Source organism: Pseudorca crassidens, chromosome 4, assembly GCF_039906515.1.
Source record: "Pseudorca crassidens isolate mPseCra1 chromosome 4, mPseCra1.hap1, whole genome shotgun sequence".
In the NCBI taxonomy this organism is placed as follows: Eukaryota; Metazoa; Chordata; class Mammalia; order Artiodactyla; family Delphinidae; genus Pseudorca; species Pseudorca crassidens.
The window spans coordinates 66470101-66496081 of record NC_090299.1 but is presented as its reverse complement, the minus strand read 5'-3'; the positions used below and the strand labels follow the sequence as shown (position 1 = coordinate 66496081).

The 25981-nt window shown below is 35.5% G+C and overlaps 1 protein-coding gene across 14 annotated transcripts in view; it reads right to left on the bottom strand.

Annotated features, from left to right (window-relative positions):
- The window catches only part of GRXCR1 (glutaredoxin and cysteine rich domain containing 1), a 304414-nt gene that overhangs the window by 270011 nt on the left and 8422 nt on the right, over positions 1 to 25981 (bottom strand). For 13 of the 14 annotated variants that reach the window (XR_010942975.1, XR_010942978.1, XR_010942976.1 and 10 more), the window contains exon 3: positions 7744 to 7830. The exons of the other annotated variant lie outside the window; for it this stretch is intronic. The gene's annotated coding sequence lies outside the window, so the exon portion shown is untranslated. The remainder of the gene's footprint in view (positions 1 to 7743; positions 7831 to 25981) is intronic. 14 annotated transcript variants of the gene reach the window in all.

Below are 25981 nucleotides of genomic sequence, written 5' to 3'. Positions count from 1 at the left end.
GTCATATTGATAGCTTAAAATGAGCCATGGTGGGAGTATTTATGCCGTGGAAATGTGCAAATGTTACAAACTAGAGCTTTCTTTTTTCCTGGAGAGTCTATTTACCAGCTTATTTACTAACACACCAGTAGATAGTTAACAGATGATTGATAGATAAATAGATAGATGTAAATGTACATACTTACATATATACATAGATAATGTAGATAGATCAACACTACTTTCCTTACAAAATACCTTTGTATTTTCTTTAACAAAACTTCTTGTAAATTTCAGCTACAGGACTACACCCTATGTGTATTTCCCATTAGAATATAGAGCACATGGTTTCATACAGGGCATGAAAATTAAAGCTCAAGCAATTCACCGACCCTCCTTTCACATAAACAGACAACAGTAATAGGGAAAGGGAACTAACAATAGAAACCATGTGGATCTGGTACAAAAGTCTCTTTGAAGAGTTGAGGGGAAAGGCTGAGCCAGCACAAGTCCCTGGGAGCACAGCTACATATTCTAAATTACAGGATGTCAGCATAAACATTCTCCAGTAGTAGGGTGCACTTAGAAACCTCTTCTCTAAACAAGAAAAATGATATTTTAAACTGCAATGGAGGGTAACCAATTTCTATATAAGAGAGCAAAGCCAAGCAAATTTGCAAAATTTGGCAACTAGAGAACTGCGAACTGCTTTTGTGGGGCAATCTTCTCCAGTGCCAACCTAAGTAGACAAAATAGTTTTTTTTAATGTAATGATACTCTATCTCTCGGGGTTTTATATTAATGCTAATGACATTATGCTGCAGTAGTTAACTGAATTTACTACAGTAGTAACTGCAGCTTGAGATCCCAAAGAGCACAGGCAGCGCTTCCAGGCAGCCCATACCTTCTACAGGAATATTTACAAATGCAAAATATTTTTGACAAAAAACTTTAAAACGTTACTTGTTTTATGACTGTCGTTATAAATATTAAAATAAACATAGGGCAGAAGCAATTCAATTCAAATATTTACAATGTTCAAATCACAGTTCTCATCAGCAGGGAGATATAAAGATTATTCCACAAGGGCCCCACTTTGCAGATATGTACAGGGTGGTCGAGGAAACACAACCAAGTGTAACCTGGATAACCTGCCTAACCAGCTTGCAGTACAAATATGGTCACACTTTTAATAATCCAGTTGCCCCATGCCTGAATTATCTAAGCTCTTTCTCCAGCAGAAATCTGGGGGCAGAGTTGCTTATTCAGTTCAAAGAGGACCATTTGAAATCCACAAGACAAAATTAGAGAGTTTGATCAGGGCACTGTGAGCCTCAGTTTACAATTTTCATCACTTCTGTTGCTACCATCTGGTGTCACTATTGAATATGGGTCCTTGCCTTTGGCTGCTAAGTCATCCTTGCTGGGTCAGATCTCTGCAGAGGCTGCAGTGATACTTTGTGCTTTGGCTTTCAAAATTTTATCTCATTTAGTTTGCAGTCACAAGCCCATCACGCCAAACTAAGAAAATCTGCTACATATTCTGTGTCTACAAAGACAGATGGCCACTTTGGTCCCCTTAAAATGTATAGAGTCTCACCAGATATACTGCATCTTAAACAATTTAGAAAATAATCTGGACTATGATAAATGTGTACACAAATTCAATAGGAACACAGAGTACAGGGCAATTAAGTTTGACTGAATAAAGAGAGCTTTCCAGAGCCAATGATATTTGATCTGAGACTTAAGAGTGTGGATTGTGAAAACAAAGTGAGAAAGGCAGTTATGGGCAAAACAGCCCAAGGGAAAAGAATGCTGAAATATTTGAAAGTAAAAGGTGACAGGAACACAGGGTTCATGGGTGGCCAGGAATGAAGGGAGTTGAAAAAGGAAAGTAAGATGAAGAGCCACCCTTTGTTAGGCTTTGAATATCATGTTAATGAGTTTGAAGTCTATTCTCAAGACAGTGTGAAGCCACTCAAGGATTAAGAGCAGAAGAAGTAATGTGCTTGGATCTGTAATTTAGAGAGATAACTGGTACCTATGCTGAAGGTGGACAGGCTGGAGGCAAGAATCTGAAGCTGTCCAGCAGAGATGGCACGGCCCTGAGAGCAGAGGCAGTGATAACCAAAGGGAAAGAACTGATTCCAGTAGTATTTCAGGATAGAGTTAGAAAATACTAGGGAATAGCTCTATGTGGGGTGAAATGCAGAGGGAAAAGTCAGAAATGATGCTGAGGTTTGTGGCTAGGGAGACTGGATGAAAGCTATGCCATTAGCCGCACTAGGAAACATTAGAAGAGGAGAGTTGTAATGGGGCCACAAATAATGGCATTCTTTTGGACACAGTGAGTTTGATGTGCCCACAGGACATTCATGTGGAAAAGCACTTTCTAAATTCACATTATAAAAAAAAAAAAGGAAATGCTTTTATTTGTCTCTAGGCTCAAAATGGTAATAACTGTGCTGTAAGGACATAAAAAACACTCCCTACAACAAAATTTCTCATCACATACCAATATTCTGCTACAAAAACATTTCTGGCACCTATAAGACAGAATAGACAGGTTGAAAATACATATTATTTTTTGTTGGTGTATTTATAGAATGATACACTACAAATTGATGCAAATGAAAAAGATTACCTAATAAATAGCAGGGATTCACAGTTGGCTATTTGGAAAAAATATATGGATTAGAGACTTACCTCATATCATAAACCAAGTTAAATTACAGAAAAATTAAAATAGAAGATAATGAAGGTATATATTTCTGCAATCTCTGGATCTCAGGATGAGAAATATCTTGTATACTTAAAAACAATGGAAAAAGTCACATCATTTATACTTAATAAATTTGACTTTGTGAGCACTTTATATTTCTCTCCTTCAATGAGAAACATTAGCTAAATTAAAAGGACATAATATATGGAAATTTATAAGTAACAAATATAAGAGAAGAAAAATTAGTATTATTTATATATAAATATCTAATAAGATTCCTTAATAAGAAAGGAAGAGAGAAAAAGTTACAGATAGACAATAAATGTTCACCTCACTTAGAATGAAGAAACTTTATATATTTTTAAAAACTGTATGAGAAAACAAAACACTAGTAAGTTTGCAATAAACAGACCCTCTCAAATATAGCTGATGAGAGTGCTGTTTTAATTTTTTAAAAAGAAAACTGACAATATTTATCAAATTTGTGCTTGTCCCAATTCTGATACCATTCAAAATGCAGACAATAATTTATATTGTTAAACATTTAAATGCTTATCTTTAAACACATTTAAAGATTTACATATTTCAAAATGTATATACTGATGTTTATAATCATGAAAAAATAGCAAATAATGTAAAAGTCTAAGGGACTGATTTAGATATAATCATCTTAGATGTAATCAGTATAAAAGTGTGAGTGTAAGAGATGGTTCAATAAAAAGAAAAAAGATCCACACGCATAATGTGTGCAAATTCTAGACACTGCCCGGAAAGGGAAGGAGTGTGTTCCTCTCTTCCTCTCCTCCCATTCCTACTTGCTGGAATTTGGGAGTAATGGTGGACGATGGAAGCCCTATGTTGATGATAGCCAATCCACAGATAGAGCCTGGATCCCCAACAAAGACCCCCTCATAATGCCCTTGCCTCATCTAATGCAGGTATACCTGCCATATACATGCTGTATACATTCAATGTTCTAAGTGGCAACACTGTATAACTATATGCACAATCAGCTACAGAAATTAATGTTTTGCTCATTGACCAAAATTTGGCAACAGACCTGTGGAGGTTTGGGTACATCTGTGTGTCAGAGCAGATGGATGAGAAATAGCACATAGATCCATGTGCCCCCTGCCATTCTCCTTTACCATTTAAGAGAGATCAGAGTCTCCTTTTCTTATGCTTTAAAATAATGTCATTGAACTACTGAAAAATGCATTGAACTATTCCAGAAAACAGATAAAGTTCTCAAGGAGAATTTGTCAACTGTTAAAAAGTGGACAAGTTGATAATTGCCCCTGGAAAATATTGACAAATAAAGCCCAGATTATTACAAGGTTATGACAGAGATTGCTAATTTGCCCCAATATGCATCTTCCCCTACTTCTTTAGTAACATAACCACCCATTTTTAGCTCAGAATAGGGTTGCCCAGAATAAAATTTACATTTCACAGTCTCTCTTATAGCTAGACATGGCCATGTGACTAGATTCTGGCCAATAAGATATAAGCAGAAGAGGAATGTGCGAACTCCAGGAAGCGTTCTTCTTTAAAGGGAGGGGTGCACCCTTCCTCTTTCATGCTGGTTGAGAGCACATATGAGCTTTTTATCTGGAGCAGCCATATTGGACCTTCCAAGGGAAGCTATGTGTTAAGATAGCAGAGGGACAACATTTCTAACTATAGGAGAAATGCAAATCAAAAGTACAATGAGGTATCACCTAACACCAGTCAGAATGGTCAAATCAAAAAGTCTACAAATAATAAATGCTGGTGAGGGCATGGAGAAAAAGGATCACTTCTACACTGTTGGTGGAAACTAACGCAACATTGTAAATCAACTATATTTCAATAATTTTTTTTTTTTAAATAGGAATACCCACAAAAAAAAAAAAAAGATAGCAGAGGGACCTGATAGAAGGAGACTGAGTCCCTCACGACTGTGGAGTCTCCTTATTAGTAATAGATTGCCTACTTCTTTTTCCTGTTTATGAGAAAGAGAAATAGATCCCTACCTTCTTTAAGCCACTCTTACTTTGGGCCTCCTGTCAAGCTTAAATGTTACAAACATCAAAACCATAACATTGTTCTATGTTCCCAAAAGTATCAGAAGGGAATGACTATTTTCAATGAATCATCACCATCATTTCTCAGATTCCTCCATAAGTGACATAAAGACAATTAACTTCAGTGCAATATTAAATTGCTAAACATATCAACAATCACTCAAGCAGAACAATAATCGCAATATAAATTTATATTAAAATTGCTTAATTATTAAGACATTAAAGTCTGATAACAAAAGAGACTAGTTTACTGGTGTCTTGCCTTGCTTCCTTCCAAAGGGAACAGTTTTCAAAAACTCTCAGGAAAAAATTATGAAGTAACAGTGAGAATCAGCCACATTAAGAAGAGTTAACAATAGAATGAGAAAAAAATAGCAATTAATGCCTCTTTTAAGGTCTATGAAAGAGAAACAGACTCACAAACATAGAGAACAGACTTGTGGTTGCCAAGGGGGAGGAGGGTGGGGGAGGGATGAAGTGGGAGATTGGGGTTAGCATATGCCAACTATTATATTTAGAATGGATGAAAAACAAGGTCCTACTGTATACCACAGGGAACTATATTCATTTTCATATTCATTTATATACATGTGAATATGTCACATTCACATGCATATAAAATACTTCTAGAAGACTACTGAACTCACAGAGATGTAAAAATCCACCATAGATCAAGTCTACAACCCAAATTCAAAACAGATTTCTCTTAAAAGTAGAGTATAATTACAGGAATTTGAAAAAAAATCAAATCTAAAAGATTCTTTCTGGCCATCCCTCCTCCATTCTGCCCAAAGTACATCGAAGAAGTCCTAATGAGTAATAAAAACTAGAAGAGTAAAGGGCTGAACCCTCCCATTTGATACACAGGTCATCTAATCTTTTTTCTATTTTTTCTATCTAGGTATAAGTCCAGTGACCATATAGTTAGCATCATTCATCAAAAATTATGATGTATTTCTCTTCGAAAGATAATAATAGATTTACTAACCTAAAACATGAAATTAAATGACATTCTTAAGAAAATGTAATCAAAGTAAATAGTGATAACACATGCATACATATATATGTAATACCTAGTACATAAAAAAATAAGGGAGGAAAAGGGGAAGATGATGGAGGACGGGGTTCTTCCTTCTAGAAAAATGCCAGAAAATAAATGTAGAAGTAATAGAATTCAAAAAAATCACCATTTTGCAACCCCGTGTGATATCTGTGATATTCAGACAAGGATCCAAAGGGATGTTAATACCATTCAGTGAAAAGTTGTTAAAAAAGCAGGATAATACATCCTATGATCTCGAAGTATCATCCCACATACCACTTTTGATTTACAAGAGGAAGGAAAGGGTACCTTATGTTGCAGAGCTATAGCAGACATCACCTAACTAAATAACCAAGCTGTTCATCAAGAATGGCACAAACAGACACCACGTGCTACTTAATGGGATGCAACAGGAAGTACACAAGTGGGAAGTGGGACGTTTTTCTAAATAATTAACCCACACTCCAGAAATGTCAATGGCATGAAAGTAAACAAAAAGACAGAGGGATGGCTCTAGATAAACAAGATGAAAAAGACATGGGATTGGGATTGACTTATATACACTAATATGTATAAAATGGATAACAAATAAGAACCTGCTGTATAAAAAAATAAAATAAAATTCAAAAAAAATAAATACTTGAATAAAAATATCTCAGATGTTATGCAAACATCTAGATCAGTAGTTGTAGGAAGCCCTTAATTTTAATGTAAATTCTTTTGCAATAAACTACAATTTATTTTTTCACTTCAGAAAAAAAATAATAAATTAAAGATAAATAAATAAATAAAAGACATGACAGCAAAATGCATTGCATGATTTATGTTGCATTTTGAATTTAAAAAAACATATGCAATATTTCTTTAGTAACTGGAGAAATTTGAATATGGACCAAATATTTGATTATATTACTGAACAAATATTAAACTTATTTGCTGTCTAGTAGTATTGTAGTTATATAAGAGAAAGTTCCTGTCCTTGGAGATACACGTTAAGTTATTTAAAGGTGAACTGTTATAACACCTGCAACTTATTTCTAATAATTCAGGGAAACATGTGTTTGATACACATGATTATATACACACAGAAAGAGAAAGAGAAAGCATACGTGGCAAGATGTTAACTGGTAATTCTAAATAAAGAATATAGTGTTGCTTATTGGACTATTCTCAACTTTCATAGCATTGAAATTCAAAATAAATTGTGGAAAAAAAGAGCTAAAGGGAAAAGGAGGGAAAGGTGGTTAATATGGAAGCTCTTCAAGATAATTCCATGTAGAAGGTGGCTCCTATTATATCATTTAAATGCTATGTTAGAGGCAAGATAAATATATAGTATAATATTATATATGATATATGGCATGATATATGACATGTCATGATATGACATATGATATACATGATATGGTAATCACCTCTGAAGAAAATATCCAAACACATTAACTAAAAGATTAAATTCAGTTAAGTTAAAAATATCTGGAAGCATACATAACTACAGCCATGTAACAGTGAAGTTTAATCTCAATTTTACTATCTACTAGTTGTGTCATCTTGGGCATGATACTTAACACTAACTTGACATTTCTTGGATTTCCCTTCTGCAAAACAAAGATGACAATACATAACTCATATGGTTGCTTTGATAAATAAATGCTGTAATGCTGCAGGGCAGTGGGTCTCAGACTTCAGTTGCATCCCAGTCACCTGGAAGGTTTGTCGCCACCCCCAGAGTGTCTAATTAATTAGGTTTGGGATGGAGCCTGAGAGTGTGCATTTCCAATAAGTTCCCATGTGATTCTGGTGCTGTTGGTCTGGGGACCACACTTTGAGAATTACCGCTATAGATATTCAAATTGAAAAATGTGCACCCCTTACCAGCAGCAATAGAGAGAGAAATCTGTCCCTCTGCCTCCCAGGGTGACATCTATTACCTTGAGTAGGCTCCTTCACCATCCCATGGTCACTTGCATTTTTTTCTTTAGCTGGAGATCCTCACCATTCCCATCTGTGTCTTGAGCCTGAACACACATAAGTGTCTCATTAGCCAAGAACTGAGCATAACATGTAAGCTGCACTTAGTTCCACTACAGTTTCTTTTTTGGAAACAGGTGTCATATGTAAAAACTACACATATTTCTTCTGGAATTAGTCTGCTACATCAATGCCTGTGTGTCGGGTGTTCAGAGTGAACTGTGTCCCCATGGTACCTTCATGAGCATCTGGCATAAATCTCAGAGCCATTCTACCCAGCTGGATGTCTGCCCTGATTCCTAATTTTCATCTATGTTTCCTGCTAGAAAAACAGCATAGCTGTGACCTTCAGCCTGATCATGTTGGATCCTTCTCACACCCCCACTCCCAGTATGACCTCAAGGATAGACAGAGAAATCAAATTTCTAGTATCGGACTGTGTGAACTAGAAAGCTCACTGCCATAGACCTCATGTGCCCCAGCTTAGACCTCCTTTTCATGCCACTGTCCATATCAAGTTCAAGATTACTCTGCAATCTGACTTGGGTTTTTGAACCTCAACCCCTCACGGATGCTTATAAGAGGAACAGTGTAATAGATTGTAAAGAGCATGGGTTCTGGAGACCCAAAGACTTAAGTTAGAATCCTAGCTTGATTACCAGCTTAGAAAGCCCTTGACCAAATTACTTAAGGTCACTTGAGCCTCGGTTTGCTTATTTGTACAATGGGAATAACAATTTGATTCATAAGATTAAATGAGATAATGCATATGAAAACACTGAATTCAGTGTCTGACTATAGTAAGTATGAGATATGTTAGATTTTTAAAAAAAAATCATAGTGATGATGAAGAGGATGATGACAACTGACAGAGGGAGGACAAAAAAGAAAAACATTCCTATTGGTGAAGTTAAATCTTTGGCTATTTTCTGGCCAGCTTCTGCCCCACATTTATCCCTCCACCTTAAACTCCCACCATGCCTTATATTGCATAGGACTTCAAAAATAAATTAAAAAATCTTTCCAATGGCTGTCCTAAATCCTAAGATCCAGGAATGGTCATTCTGTTCTTCCCATGATAGACAGGACTTAAAGAGTTAATAGGGACAATTACTCTGCTTCGCGGAATTTCTTAACGGTGGAGAGGTTCCCAGGAGCCCTCTCTTTATGTAGGGCTGTGAGTCTGGAGGTTGGAAACGTTGCCCCTAAGAAAGCCGGACCACACAGTGCTCTATTCTGCAATCTCATGAAATGGGCTCCTAGTGAGAGACACATGCAATAGATGAAAAAGCAATGGACTAGAAGTCGGAACAGCTGGATTTCAGTTGCAATCTCTCACCAATAACTAGTTGTATGGCCCTGGACACTGTTTCGGAATATTTTCTCTCTTCCCTTGTGTGTAACATATATACTCACTCTGTAGGATCTCTTCTACCTTTCAAAAATTATGATTATCTCTGTTTTAATTTTGGCCCTGGATTAGTCTTCCATCCTGGAAGAATCATAATTGACATATAGGTTTGTCAATTTCACAGTTCATTTCATGAAAGTCCTGACAGTCACCCAGTAGCTAGCATCAAGAACTACATCATAGGAACTTCCCTGGTGGTCCAGTGGTTACGACTTCACCTTCCAATGCATGGGGTGCAGGTTCTAAGATCCCACATGCCTCGCGGCCAAAAAACCAAACCATAAAAAAACAGAAGCAATATTGTAACAAATTCAATAAAGACTTTAAAAAATGGTCCACATCAAAAAAAAAAAAAGAAAATCTTTAGAAAAAAAAAGAACTACATCATAATTGTGATGCACCACCTTGAATAAAAAACAGAAGAAAATAACACTGCATTCAAGTAAGACTTATGGAAAGGTGGTCCAAAATCTCATGGATATACACTTATTGTATCGACATTTCTGTAGCTCCATTTATGCCCTAAAGTACAAAAATAAATGCCTTTAACCTTTAAAAAAGCTACAATCAGGTAACAAAACAGCTTCCACAACATGATTTGATTTTTAAAGAACATACATAGAGTTATGCACATCAAGGTAATGGTGGTGTTTATCACTCAACGATAGTTACAGATTTTGTAAATTTTTTTCTTTTCTTATTATCAGTATTTTCTAATCTTCTACCATGTGCATGTATTTCTTTTGTAATAAAAAACAAAATGCAACATTCTGAATCCTGATTCTCTATTTCACAGTGTTTTATAGTTTCTCTGCCTGAAAAGTAATTCAGAGTACTACACTTCTAATCTTTTTATGGATGAAAAGGAGAAAAAAACCATTCATAGCTCCCTAGCATGTTTTCCAAGCAGAACATTTTTTTCCATTAAACTCTATCCCATCTTTAAGAACTCTCTTATTGAGGTATCCTTAAACTATTGCCCTTAATTATGACTGTTTCTCATAAAGAAGCAAAAAGTGCTTAGCCTGGCGCACACACACACACACACACACACACACACACACACACACAAGGTTGCAGGTTTCAGAGCTCAGATTCACCTGCTCTTCCCCCAACCAGCTATAGAGGTTTTCACACTGGGACACCTTAACAGACTGAAAGAGGCACAAAAGCAGAGTTGCCTACCTGGATCTGAATCCTACTCTAGGTTGAGTCATGACTCTGCTATCCTCAAGTTGTGTGACCTTGAGCCCTTTACTTCCCCTCTCACAGCCTCAGTTTTCTCATCTGCAAAATGAGTACACAACGTTGTCAGGACTGCGTGAGATCCTACTCGTAAAAAGGCACAGTCCAGTGCATGGAAAATAGTAATTACTTATTGGAGCATTGAATGGCTTAATAAATTTAACTATAATTAATTCTAAAATAAAACTTAAGCCTCCTCCCAAATAACTTCAGAAACTTAGCTTTTTTGGTCCAGTACAAAATCCCACCCCATCCTCATCAGTTTTCTCCTATTTGAGAGGAAAAAATATACTTCAAGTATATTTTAGGTAATTTTTCTGCTTCGATTTTATTATATCAAAACTCTACCTATACAATTTCTCAATTTTAAAATCTTTTAATGCTCAAATGAGCTATTTCTTAATAAAAAGATTATTATTTCTTATTTCTCAGAAGTAGAATTAATATCTAATCCATCTAACTACACAAACAGAATTTTTTGAGGTGGAAGGAAATTCAGAAGTAGCAGTATCTTTTCTATTCAGATAGATGCCCATTAACACAAACTTATGTTTATATAAGTTTAAAAAATATTTTGAATATTCACATATTCACACTCACTAGCTTTTAAGTTCCTAGCACTAAAACAAAAAGAAACTCTGTTAAATGTTATATTCAAAAGGGATGGTACAGTGTCTGTTAGTACATAAACTTAATCTTTCTTAAATTAATTATCAAACTTTTTTGGTAGCAACTCAGTGGGGCAGTCTACTATAAAATGAAAGCAGAGGGATGTTGAAAGGACCATCCCCATTACCTTTCATGTTTCACTGATTTACTTATTAATCTGTTGTTCTTGTAAAGGCCTCTAATGGTTAATCTTGCTATTGCAATGTACTAGCTCTGCCATGTGAGTAGGGAAAGTACTTGGCCCATCTTTAAGTGTGGTTTATAATAATACCTGCTTCATAGAGACATTGTGAGGATTAGATGAGACAAATGTATAAATCATTAGCAGAATCTGAATATAAGTGCTTATTAAATTTTATGCAATATTATTATCATTATTTTTTATTACTGAGAAAATATGAGCATTGGAGAAGTTAACTTCTTAAGGTTTCTTTAAAGAAGACTATTTGAAAGAGATTAAGTTCCCATGAGAACAGCAATATGTCCTGGTCTATTTTCAAAGTTCATTCCTTCATAAATTAATTCCTCTTGTTACTCCCTTGGGCCAGCTTAGGAGAAAACCTCTTCAATTCCCTACTTCATGGGGTGATTTTACCCCATGAAGTTGACATTCACCTGGTTGAACGCAGCCCTTCACAACCAGTAATTAGGACTTTTTTTTCCCTTAACTATAAAACCATTTAAAAATATGAGTAAAAATACAATGTGACAGATACCTGTAAGTGTAACAATGCTAAAATACCAAGATTAAGCATACACTAATATTTTGCTTTCTTTACTTCAATTCTCTCACTTTCTTTTCTAAAAAATGAAATGTTACACCTACATCTCTACACTCAATCTGCCATCTTCCTCCCCAGCAGTAACCACTATCCTAATGCTGATGTGTATTAGATTCATGACATTCTTCTACTTCATTACATATGTAGCATCCATAAATAGTACTATTTTTAAATTCTACATAAATGAATTATACTTAAAGTATAATTTGCAACTTACTCTTTTTTATTCAGCATTGCATTTTTGAAATAAACCATACTTACTCTTGTAGATCTGGAACATTCATTACAAATCTTTGCATAGTAATTGTTTGAATAAACAATGGTTTATACATTTATTCACTGTTAAACGGATTATTTCCCTTGTTACAAACCTGCTCAAAGACTCTCCCTGTGCACAAATGCCTGGGGTTTTCTAGGGTAAAGAAGTAATAAAATAGTAGGATGGACACCAGGTGCAAATTCACCTCTACAAAGTACTCACAAATTGCTCTCCAAAGTCAGCAAACCAATTTACACTCCAACCAACATGTATGTGGTTTCATCTTCCCCCACAACCTCATGAATGCTTGGTACTGTTACATGTATTGAATTTTTCTTATTTGTCATTGGTATTATTTTCACATCTGCATGAATTATTTGCCAATCCAATCATCTGCCAGGAATCTTGTAATGTCATTTTCTGAAAAAAGTCTTTGTAATATCAGGAGACAGAGCAAATGGATGCATGAGTCTAACAATTCAATCATTCATGAAGGATATTTTCTTAAATAAAAAGACAAAATCAGTGAAGGGGATGAGTCAACATCTGAAAATATAAATATGAACCAAAAATCATGTTCTTCTTATAAGGCAGCTGGAGGTAAGCCAACAAAAGAAATCCTAAAGTTCAACTCCTGCTCTGAAATTTAGGGTCATTTAGATTGTATTCATTCCTTAAGAAACCACAAAAGCTGCAATTTCCTTTGTATCTTTCAGAAGCAGGGCAGAAATAAAGTCCTCATAGAAATTAATAAATATTGCTGTGAGATCTCATATTCCACTTAGCTGGCAGATCAAGACTGGTTCAATAATTTATATATCAGTTGAGGATAAACTAATGAGCTCTGTGTATGAGGTTGCGTTTATGTAAATGGAATTGTATCCAAGTCTTTCATGTTACAAATGTGCTTGCTACTGGGTCTTCATAAAAATAAAAACCACAGTGGTCCTATGAACACGAATGCCAATATTTTTATACAAAGTAATATTAAACACAATAATCTACTACACATTCCTACCTACCAATATTGTACCCATTTCCAGATAAAATTATGAAGAATAATCCTCGCCTTGGTAAATGTAATTTTTAAGATTTAAAAAAAATTTTAGTTGTTGCTTCTGTCATTTTTGTTTGCTTTTGTTATTCTATTCCCATTTATACTGCCTACCATTGAAAGATGATAATACTCAGCTATGTAAACTGTCTTTCATTATGGTCTAATCATTGGGATGTATTCTAAGTAATCTTACATAAGAAAACATTCAAACACCTAGAAATAATATCTATACAGATCCAAAAGAAAATAAAGCTGATGCTTGGTACTGGCACATTACATTCTAAGGCAGCCATAAAGGTGCTTTGATCTGGATCTCAACAAGACTCTCTGTAAAATATTTAAAATAATTTCCTAGGGTTAATGTTAATTTCATATTAGATAAAAATATATTGCATGCCCTTTCATTTTCATGACTTATTTCTAAGAGGGAGTAGGAGAGAGACTGCTTTGATATGAAGACCTTTTGAAATTGACAATGCTTGATCACTGGATATTCAATAGAGGCAATGATTCAACTAAATTTATATTTGTAAGTGTAATCATTTACTAAGAAATGATTTTTAACAAGCCGAAATATGCATATTATTAACAAAACAATGCAGCGACTTTAGATATTTTAGATACCTAAAGAAAACTGTATCCAACGGAGATACAAAAGAAGTTACAACAGACACCACAGAAATACAAAGCATCCTAAGAGACTACTACAAGCAACTCTATGCCAATAAAATGGACAACCTGGAAGAAATGGACAAATTCACAGAAAGGTATAACCTTCCAAGACTGAACGAGGAAGAAATAGAAAATATGAACAGATCAATCACAAGTAATGAAATTGAAACTATGATTAAAAATCTTCCAACAAACAAAAAGTCCAGGACCAGACGGCTTCACAGGTGAATTGTATCAAACATTTAGAGAAGAGCTAACACCCATCCTTCTCAAACTCTTCCAAAAAATTGCAGAAGAAGGAACACTCCCAAACTCATTCTATGAGGCCACCATCACCCTGATACCAAAACCAGACAAAGATACTACAAAAAAAGAAAACTACAGACCAATGTCACTCATGAATATAGATGCAAAAATCCTCAACAAAATACTAGCAAACAGAATTCAACAACACATTAAAAGGATCATACACCATGATCAAGTGAGGTTTATCCCAGGAATGCAAGGATTCTTCAATATACGCAAGTCAATCAATGTGATTCATCATATTAAAAGACTGAAGAAGAAAAACCATATGATCATCTCAAGAGATGCAGAAAAAGCTTTTGAAAAAATTCAACACCCATTTATGATAAAAACTCTCCAGAAAGTGGGCATAGTGGGAACCTACCTCAACATAATAAAGGCCATATATGACAAACCCACAGCAAACATCATTCTCAATGGTGAAAGCATTCCTCTAAGATCAGGAACAAGACAAGGATGTCCACTCTCACCACTATTATTCAACATAGTTTTGGAAGTCCTAGCCATGGCAATCAGAGAACAAAAAGAAATAAAAGGAATCCAAATCGGAAAAGAAGAAGTAAAACTGTGACTGTTTGTAGATGACATGATACTATACATAGAGAATCCTAAAGATGCCACCAGAAAACTACCAGAGCTAATCAATGAATTTGGTAAAGCTGCAGGGTACAAAATTAATACACAGAAATCTCTTGCATTCCTATACACTAATGATGAAAAATCTGAAAGAGAAATTAAGGAAACACTCCCATTTACCATTGCAACAAAAAGAATAAAATATCTAGGAATAAACCTACCTAGGGAGACAAAAGACCTGTATGCAGAAAACTATAAGACACTGATGAAAGAAATTAAAGATGATAACAACAGATGGAGAGATATACCATGTTCCTGGAATGGAAGAATCAATATTGTAAAAATGACTATACTACCCAAATCAATCTACAGATTCAATGCAATCCCTATCAAATTATCAATGGCATTTTTTACAGAACTAGAACAAAAAATCTTAAAATTTGTATGGAGATACAAGATCCCCGAATAGCCAAAGCAGTCTTGAGGGAAAAAATCGGAGCTGGAGTAATCAGACTCCCTGACTTCAGGCTATACTACAAAGCTACAGTAATCAAGATAGTATGGTACTGGCACAAAAACAGAGATACAGATCAATGGAACTGGATAGAAAGCCCAGAGATAAACTCACACACCTAGGGTCAACTAATGTATGACAAAGGAGGCAAGGATATACAATGGAGAAAAGACAGTCTCTTCAATAAGTGGTGCTGGGAAAACGGGACAGCTACATGTAGAAAAATGAAATTAGAACACTCCCTAACACCATACACAAAAACAAACTCAAAATGGATTAGAGACCTAAATATAAGACTGGACACTATAAAACTCTTAGAGGAAAACATAGGAAGAACACTCTTTAACATAAATCACAGCAAGATCTTTTTTGACCCTCCTCCTAGAGTAATGGAAATGAAAACAAAAATAAGCAAATGGGACTTAATGAAACTTAAAAGCTTTTACAAAGCAAAGGAAACTGCAAACAAGATGAAAAGACAACCCACAGGATTGGAGAAAATATTTGGAAACGAATCAACAAAGAATTAATCTCCAAAATATATAAACAGCTCATGCAGCTCAATATTAAAAAGACAAACAACCCAATCCAAAAAATGGGCAGAAGACGTAAGTAGACATTTCTCCAAAGAAGACATACAGATGGCCACGAAGCACATGAAAAGCTGCTCAACATCACTAATTATTAGAGAAATGCAAATCAAAACTACAATGAGTTATCACCTCACACCAGTTAGAATGGACATCATCAGAAAATCTACAAATAACAAATGCTGGAGAGGGTGTGGAGAAAAGGGGACCCTCTTGCACTGTTGGTGGGAATGTAAATTGATACAGCCACTATGGAGAACAATATGGAGGTTCCTTAAAAAACTAAACACAGGGCTTCCCTGGTGGCACAGTGGTTGAGAGTCCGCCTGCCGATGCAGGGGACACCGGTTCGTGCCCCGGTCCAAGAAGATCCCACATGCCGCGGAGCGGCTGGGCCCGTGCACCACAACTACTGAGCCTGTGCTCTAGAGCCCGTCAGCCACAATGACTGAGCCCATGTGCTGTAACTATTGAAGCCTGCGTGCCTAGAGCCCATGCTCTGCAACAAGAGAAGCCACCGCAATGAGAAGCCCATGCACTACAATGAAGAGTAGCCCCCACTCGCCGCAACTAGAGAAAGCCCATGCACAGCAACGAAGACCCAACACAGCCAAAAAAAAAAAAAGAGAGAGAGAGAGAGAGACCCAACATAGACATTAATATGAGCATATGTGATGTCTGGCACTGTTGCAGTCATCAGGCAACCATGAGGTAATCTGCTGTAGCGCAGGGAATGGAAAAATAGAAAGAGGGCAAGAATTGCAGTTTCTGATGACTTTGTTGAGCCACTGAAATAACTAATCCTAGAATAGTCCTACTTTACAGAATTCTGATAATATAAGAGGATCAGCTAAGGAATGTATTCAGTTAAAAGTAATAGAAACCCCAATACAGGGCTTTAAACTAATAAATTTTTATTTTTCTCTTTCAACATTAAGTCCAGAGGTAGGTACAGAGTAGGGATAGAAGATGAGTGACATACAGTAATACAGAAAGGATGTATGTTTAAAGTATTGAGCAATACAGAAATAAAAGTATGGGTTTATAATAGGAAACCGGGAGCGAATATGAATTAGCCATACCACAAAGTTTGGTCTAGAACGATGACTTGAGCTATGTTTAAGGTTATGTTTACTTCAATCTACCACGAACAGCCAAAAAAGCAATGCAAAAGATAAATATGAGATCGAGGGAACAAGTGAGCCAACATAGCTCCTCATGCCCTGGTTTCTCACAGAAGTACACCCAAAGTTATCTATGCTTTAATAGAGTGAGGAATCACATTGGAGGAAGCCACAATTGTGAGCTTTCTGTCTCTTATACTGTTAAGCTATAGAGGAACAGCTCAGGAATCAAGAATCTACATATTCTGTTATTGCAAGAGGAAAAAAAAAAAACCATTCTACCAAGAAAAAAATCTTGCTAGACCTAATTCTGTGATGATTCCATGGCTGACACAGGATTTTAGAACTATATTGATAAAAGACAGGACTAGCTATGGAGAAACAGATGCAAAACACCAGATTCTTGGAATGAGATTCCTGTGTTAAGGAGTCTAAAAAGCCAAGCCAGGGTGTGTTAGACTTTGCTATGCTCTATTATAGAATCATCTCTGATGCTGTGAAGCCCTCAACATCGAAAAGGAGAGCAAGTGGCACGTGATGGAGATTTTAAATCCATTAAGCTTAGTCACTCAAAACTTTTCCTTCATTAAAACATAAAGAAGCAACATGCAAGGAAGTAAGTCAAGCTCCTAGCAGAGTTAAAGAACCAAGTGCACCAGGGAACCGAGCAGCAAGTGAAAGAAACCTCCAAAGGGCAGCTGCTGCTCGTAAAATCCACAAATTCAATACCATAAGATGTGAGTCACAGAGGATTTTAAAACAGGTGAATGTGTGTGTGATGGAATTTGAAAGCAAAAGCACACACTGATAGCTTCAAGGGGCAACTGATGGTAAAAAAACAGTTTTTTAAAGAATGGTATTGAAAATAGCCTGGGGTGATTTACTGTAGGCTAGCAGTTCCCAAAGTACAAATGATTTCTGTACCAGCAGCATCAACGTCACCTAGCAACTTAATACACCAATTCTCAGCCTCTGAGGTGGAAGCTGGCAGTCTAGCCAGTGTCAGGGTGATTCTAACACACACCCAAGTTTAAGAAACACTGGTGTGAGGACAAGAAGTCCTAGCCGCCAGTCGGTGAGGTGAGGTGACCAAGAGCACCAGCTCTGGGGTCACACAGCCCTGAGTCTGGATCTCACATCGTCTGCTTCTAGATGCATGAAGTTCGGCAAGTACTTAAATCCTCCAAACCTATTTACAAATATATCTATCTTAGAGGTTCATTGTAGGAATTACCAGTAACATTCATGAAACCTGCTCAGTAAACAATATTAACTATTATTTCATCATCAACATCTTCACAGCACTGTCTGAAGGCATGAATATACTACTTCTCTGTGTGCAAAGGCACTGAGATACTCAATGTTCAATATATTCTGTAAAACAATGAGTACCATTTTGCAGCAATATTTGTATACAAATAGTTGAATTACTAATAATAGTAACAACTCTTCTATGATTTAACATATTTGGCATTGTTCTAAGGGCTTTACATACATTAACCCGCTGAATCCTGTTTAATCCTCACAAAAACTCTGTAAGATAGAGCCTATTATTATCCCCACTTTACAGATAAGGAAACTGAGGCAAGAGGGGTTAAGTACAGTGCCCAAAGTTACAAAGCTAGAAAGTGGCAGAGTCAGCATTTAAATACAGACAATCTGTCTCAGAGTCTTAGAGTCTGTGTGCTTAACCACTACGCTATACCACTTCCCTAAGTTAAAAACAAATTTTGATGCTTAGGGCAGAAGTTTCAGCTGTCTAGAAAAATACACTTACATGAAATATCTCGTTCTCCAAGGGATTGGAAAAATGAAACTTCCTATTCTTAGTTCTGCTACCTGCTCTGTAAGCATCTCTCCTGTACGCATTAAATGCACTCAACCGATTCCACAGACAAGCTGGTGGCCTAAAAAGTGGGATGGCTGTTCCCTCTAAAATGGTAGGAAGAAATAAGAGGCAGGAAGAGCTAGTGAGAAATGCACTTAGTGGGAAAATTCATTGAGTTCCCCAGCCTCTAATGTTCTCAGTGCAAGGGCATTCCAGGAAAACAGAACAAACTATTACCCTCTGGCAGCAACAGTATCTCCGCTATGTCTGAGTCAGATGCTCAGATGGCTGAATGTACTCCGAGGAAATAAGAGAACAGAGCTCAAGGGGAACAGGCTGCTTTGCTCTGAGTTGCTCTCTGTATGCCTGAGCAAGCTGCCTGGATACCTGTGTATGCGTGGAAGGAAGCAGTTTCCTCCACCTTGCTTGATAGAGTTTTATGGATATATGTCAGGGCTTTCAAAACTTCTCAGTGTTCTAAACAAGAGAATTCAGACTCCAAAGCTGCAATAGAAGGAGGCAGTCCTTTGGACAGAAAGCTGCAAGACAGGTCAATTTTACCCTTAACTCGTTCAATCTCTGGCTTTTGAATGCCTGCCAAATTCTTTAGGCTTCTTCAAGGTGACCAATCCAAATAATTCACTCACTGTTTCAACATTCTCAGTTGTCAGTTGTTCCAAGTCTTACTGCATTGTGATAAGAAAAAAACAGAAACAAAAGCAAAAGTCCCTATTTCGTTCCCAATGCCAGAAAACAAACTGCGATGAAATTGAGAGAATGTGAGATGAGGTTTCCCCCTTAATATTTAGGGTGAAACATGCATTGGACCAGGTTTTTGGCAGAATGGAAATTTCAGTAAGTGTGCTACTCCTGTTCTCTCTTGCTGAAAGTGGTATCTCATTGCCAACACACACATTCCCTAAACATCTGTTATGGAAGCAGACATTGAAAAAGAAATACCTATGGTTTACTCTATAAATTTTTCCACTATCTAATCTACAAAGAAATACTAGAAGCAGTAAGATTTCTTATATGTTGAGTAAAATGTTTCCTTTCACTATGACTGTTCATTTGTTCTAACAGCGAGAGTTTTTCTATAATGAGAATATTTCCCCTCATCTTCCATTCAACTTATCTGCAAAGAATTCCTAAAAGTTAAAGAACTTTCAGCTTTTGCTAGATGTGTAATAATATTAAGAAAGTAATATTAATTTATAGGTGTGATAATGGTATTTTTTTAAGTTTAGTGACTTTGATCTCCTTCAGGAACTAAGCTTCCCACATAACAGAAGGGAAGGACTCCGTAAGGTCTATGGAACAAATTGCCTCAATGTCTTTCATAAGAAAGGCATTAGGTCAATTACTTAGCATAAAAGTCTTTCTTAAGTGCCATAAATTTAAAAAGAAACATCCTCTTATTTTCCATTTTATATAATCCCTTTCAGTAACTCCAAAACTCTCAACAAAGTACTTTTCACGTAGATTTGAGAGCTGTGTTCTGGGGATTGAAGAGATGGGGGAGTAATGGGATTGAGGGCTCCACCTTACCTCTGAGGTCTTTACTCAGTGTTTCCTTTTCTAAGAATCCATCACCAACCCTAACATCTACTCTCTATGCTCCCTTCAGGACAACTCTCCATTTCTCCATTTGTTTGTTTCTATTCAATTCACCATCATCATTCAGGGTACCTAGATCTTAAAACTAAAAGTAACCAATTAGAAAAAGCCTTGGAAAATAAACGGAATCCAATCCAATGTCGTTGAAAGAACTGTACACATTAATGTTGACAGGAAAAAATATGAAGAGAATGTAAAATAGAATAACACAGTAATGGATTAGTTGAAATGAATCAAATGGACCAAATATGGACTTCTGTACGTGGAGAGAAGTATTTGGATTACTTGAATCTAGAGAATGAGTCCTGTTGACAGACACAGATGCTAGAAAAATTTCAAGGGTATCTGTAGTTCTAGAGCTCAGATGTCCTAAATGACATCTCTGGTTAATATTCAACCTCAGCCAACTGAGAGTGTAATCTCCAAAAGTGCTTGGAATGCTAGCCCTAAAATTGTGTGGATGACATAATTGTTTTCAAGAGAACTATTAGCTTTAAACCTGGAGAATGACGCATTCATATGGTTAAGTAAATCAAACTTATAGTACTAATATTTTTTAGTAAAGTTTAGAAATAATCAATGTATTTAAGAGAATTCTACCTATTACAGAAATATTTCATCCTTGTGATTCCAAACTAAACTGACAGGACTGAATAATTGATTTAGTCAAAGAGATTATGTTGAGATCCACCAGTATTAGAAAATTTAAGAAAGCCTAAGACTTATTTTTATAAGTTAAATTTATCCTATTTTAATGGTTACTTAAGTACTTGGAAGGCTCTTTCAGGTGAGTAAAGGACTTAAAAAGAAAACAAAATGTACCAACTTAATAAGTGTAGTTTAAAACATTTCAGGGAGTTTTTGTTTATGAAAAGAATCAAACATTAACACCTCCTTAAAGTAATTCTTAAAATTTGCTACATTTTTAAGTAGAATAAAATGATTAAGTTGAATTTCAAAGCTTAAGAAAGAACTGTGTTTTTAATATATAAATTTAATACATTTAATATTAAATTTTAAAAATAAAGTTTGCTTTGGATGACTTTTTCGGGATCCAAAAGCCGTCCTCAAGAACACGGAAAACTAACATCGAAAAGACGGCCACAGCAGCTTCGTAATATGGTATGCCACTCTTCCCTCACAGTGCAGTCTGTACACAACTCAAAAGACTGATGCTTCCATAATGCTATTAAGTACCATCTCTCTTCAGAGACCTCTAATTCTTTAATTTTTCCCTTTTCTGATTTTAAAGAGAGACAAAATGGAAATAGAAGACCTTTCTATGTGTTTATTTCATCCATTGCTTTTGTGAGTCTTGTTTTCACCCCTAAGATTTTTTCTTTTTTAATTTTTATTAAATTTGTTTAAATTTTTTTAAAAAGTTCACTCATTTTTCCCACCCCCCAACAACCCTTGTCTCTTGCAGCCACCAATCTGATCTCTGTATCTATGAGCTTATTGTGTTTTTATTTTTTGTTCATTTGTTTATTTTTAGATTCCACATATGAGAAATCAAATGATATTTGTCTTTCTCTGACTTATTTCACTTAGCATAATGCCCTGGAAGTCCATTTGTGTTGTCCCACATGGCAAGATTTCATTATTTTTATGGCTAAATAATATTCCATTATGTCTCTCTCTATATATATATATATGCAATTTCTTTATGCATTCATCCATTGATGGACACTTAAGATTGTTTCCGTATCTTAGCTATTGCTAATAATGTTACAATGACCATAGGAGTGCATATATATCTTCAAATTAGTGTTTTTGTTTTCTTCAGATAAATACCCAGAAGCAGAATTGCTGGATCATATGGCAGTTCTATTTTTAATTTTTTGAGGAACCTCCATATTGTTTCCCATAGTGGTTGCACCAATTTACATTCTCAACAACAGTTTATGAGGGTTCCTCTTTCTCCACATCCTTGCAAAACTTATTTCTTGTCTTTTTTTATAATAGCCATTCTAACAGCTGTGAGGTCGCTATCTCATTGTGGTTTTGACTTGCATTTCCCTGATGATTAATGACGTTGAGCATCTTTTCATGTACCTGCTGTATTTTTTTGGAAAAATGTCTATTCAGATCCTCTGCCTATTTTTAACTGGGTTGTTTGTTTTCTTGCTATTGAGTTGTATGAATTCTTTTTATATTTTGGATATCAGCCCCTTATCAGATATATGATTTGCAATTATTTTCTCCCATTCAATAGGTTGCCTTTTCATTTTGTTGATGGTTTCCTTTGCTGTACAGAAGCTCTGTAGTTTGATATAGTCTTACTTGTTTATTTTTGCTTTTATTTCTTTTGCTTTTGGTGTCAGATTCAAAAAATCAGCGCCAAGACCTATATCAAGGAGCTTACTGCCTATGTTTTCTTCTACGAGTTTTATGGTTTCAGGTCTTATGCTCAAATCTTTAATTCATCTTGAGTTAATTTTTGTGTATGATGTAAGATAGTAATTTGGTTTCATTCTTTCACAAGTGGCTATCCAATTTTCCCAACATCATTTATTGAAGACACTGTCCTTTCCCCATTGTATATTCTTAGCTCATTTGTCATAAATTAATTGACCATATATGTGTGGGTTTATTTCTGGATTCTCTATCTTGTTCTATTGATCTACGTGTCTGTTTTTATGCCAGTACCATACTGTTTTAATTAGTATAGTTTAGTTTGAAATCAGGGAATGTGATGCCTCCAGCTTTGCTCTTCTTTCTCAAGATTGCTTTGGCTATGCAGGCTCTTTTGTGGTCCCATACAATTGTTAGGATCATTTGTTCTATTTCTGTGAAAAATGCAATTGGAATTTTGATAGAGACTGCAGTAAAATCCATATTTTACTTTGGGTAGTATGGACAATTTAACAATATTAATTCTTCCAATCCATGAGCATGCAATGTCTTTCCATTTATTTGTGTCTTCTTCAATTTCTTTCATTAATATCCTGTAGTTTTCAATACACAGGTCATTTACCTCCTTGGTGAAATTTATTCCTAGGTATTTTATTCTCTTTGGTGCAATTGTAAATGGAATTATTTTCTTAATTTCTCTTCCTAATACATTGTTATTAGTGTAAAATGCAATCGATTTTTGTGTATTTACTTTGCATCCCACAACTATTGAATTCATGTATTAGTTCTAACACTTTTTGATGGAGTCTTCATGGTTTTCTATATATAATATCATGTCACCTGCAAATGTTGACAGTTTTACTTCTTCCGTTCAATTTGGATGCCTTTTATTTCTTTTTCTTGTCTAATTGTTCTGGCTAAGACTTCCAATACTATCTTGAATAAAAGTGGTAAGAGTGGACAGCATTGTCTTGTTCCAGATCTTAAGGGAAAAGGTTTCAGCTTTTCACTGTTGAGTATAACGTTAGCTGTGGGATTGTCATACATGGTCTTTATTATGTTGAGGTATGTTCCCTCTATACCCAGTTTGTTTAAAGTTTTTATCATAAATGGATGTTAAATTCTGTCAAATGTTTTTTCTGCACCTATGAGATGATCATATGATTTTTATCCTTCATTTTGTTAATATGGTGTATCACACTGATTGATTTGCAGATGCTGAGCCATTTAAATGAATGGAATAAATCCCATTTGATCATGATGTATGATCCTTTTAATGTATTGTTGAATTCTGTGTGCTAATATTTTGTTGAGGATTTCTGCATCGATGTTCATCAAGGATATTGGCCTATTATTTTCCTTTTTGTGGTATCCTTGTCTGGTTTTGGTATCAGGGTAAATTTGGCCTCATAAAATGTGTGTGTAAGAGTTCCCCCTCTTCTATTTTTTGGAAGAGTTTGAGAAGAATTAGTAACAATTCTTCATTGAATGTTCGGTAGAACTTACCATGAAGCTGTTTGGTCCTGGACTTTTGTTGGTTGAGAGGTTTTTGATTACTGATTCAATCTCCTTGCTAGTAATCTGTCTGTTCAGATTTTCTATTTCATCATGATTCAGTCTTAGTAAGTTGTATGTTTCTAGGAATTTATCCATTTCTTCTAGGTTGTCCAATTTGTTGGTGTATAAATGTTTAAATTTTATGTGTCTTTAAAACAGGAAGTCACCTTAATAACTAATAACTTATCAACAATTTATCCATTTTCTACTGTACTCAATTCAATATTATATTCAATTAGCATTTAATAAATTATTTGCTAAACTCCATCAATTTAAAACCTACTTCATCAAGACTGTTTCTAAAATAAAGCAAACTCTTTCCCTTTTTTCTTATAAATATTTAAAAACACAATTTGAACAAAACATAGTTTCATTATGATGTCCATGAAGAACTCCAGGATTTTAATAATGCAACCTTGAGAATGATTTCTGAGATTTATGAGGAAGCCAGAGAATGCTGGCTGCCTACCCTCAAAGGCATCCTCTCCTTCCTCATTGGTATCAGAACCTCAAATTTTATCTAGGTACACTGACAGCTGAATAAGAAACTAAATTTACCAGCCTCCCTTTCAGCTAGGTGTGGCCATGAGACTAAGTTCTGGCTAATAAGATTTACGCATAATTTCTTTGGAGACTTCAGGAATGGATGCTTAAAGAGATCTATCTAAGCCTGCTGGGATCTCTTTTTATCTTTATTCCTTTTCCCATCTTCCAATGCGGATGTTATAGCTGGCATACCAGAAGACAGCTAGGACCATGAGGTGACCTTGAGGATGGAAGCCATATGTTAGCATGCAGAGCAGAAAGGGAAGACCCTGATTCTTTGATGCCAGTGTCGAGTCTATCTTCAGACTTCTTTTATATGACAGAGAAATAAACTCCCGCTTCATATAGATCACCGTTATTTTGGGTTTTCTATTATATATAGTTGAATCTTATTCTAAATGACATAAGAAGACATATTTGTTTTAACATTTTAATAAATATTACTAATCAGCATTCTTGCAGCAAGTCTCTTGAAACCCATAAATAGAATCCTGCATTAAAATTACATATTCAACATTCCTGCCATCTGTCATACAAATGACAGATTAAGTAAACCTATGTTATTTGACTATACAAAGAAAGGCAATATTGAGGGAAATGCCTCTAGTACCTAAAATCATTTAATTTTACGTCACTCAGAGTATAAAAACAGTTTGGATGCACCAGATGATAATAGCTAAAATTTGTACAGTACATTATAATAAATTATCTCATGTACTTCTCACAACATGCTGATAAAATAGGTATTATAATTAGTCCCCATTTACGTATGAAGAAACTGAGGCACAGAGAAGTTAGGTAACTTGGCCAAAGTCATACTACTGGTAAGTGGTAGAACCTGTATATGAATCTAGCTGTTTGATTGTAAAGCCTATATGTTAACCCACTAGCCAATCTGAGGTTCTGAAAGGTTTTTTAATGATATTCTCAAAATCCAACCACTAGAAGGAACCAGAACTGAGGTGCAAACCAGGTCTTCTGATTCCAGTTCTTTTCATTAAGTCAGGATTGATACCAATGAGGTTTTTAGATTAATCATACATTTTTTTCAGACTACTGAAAGCTATGGTAACATTAAAAGATAAACAAA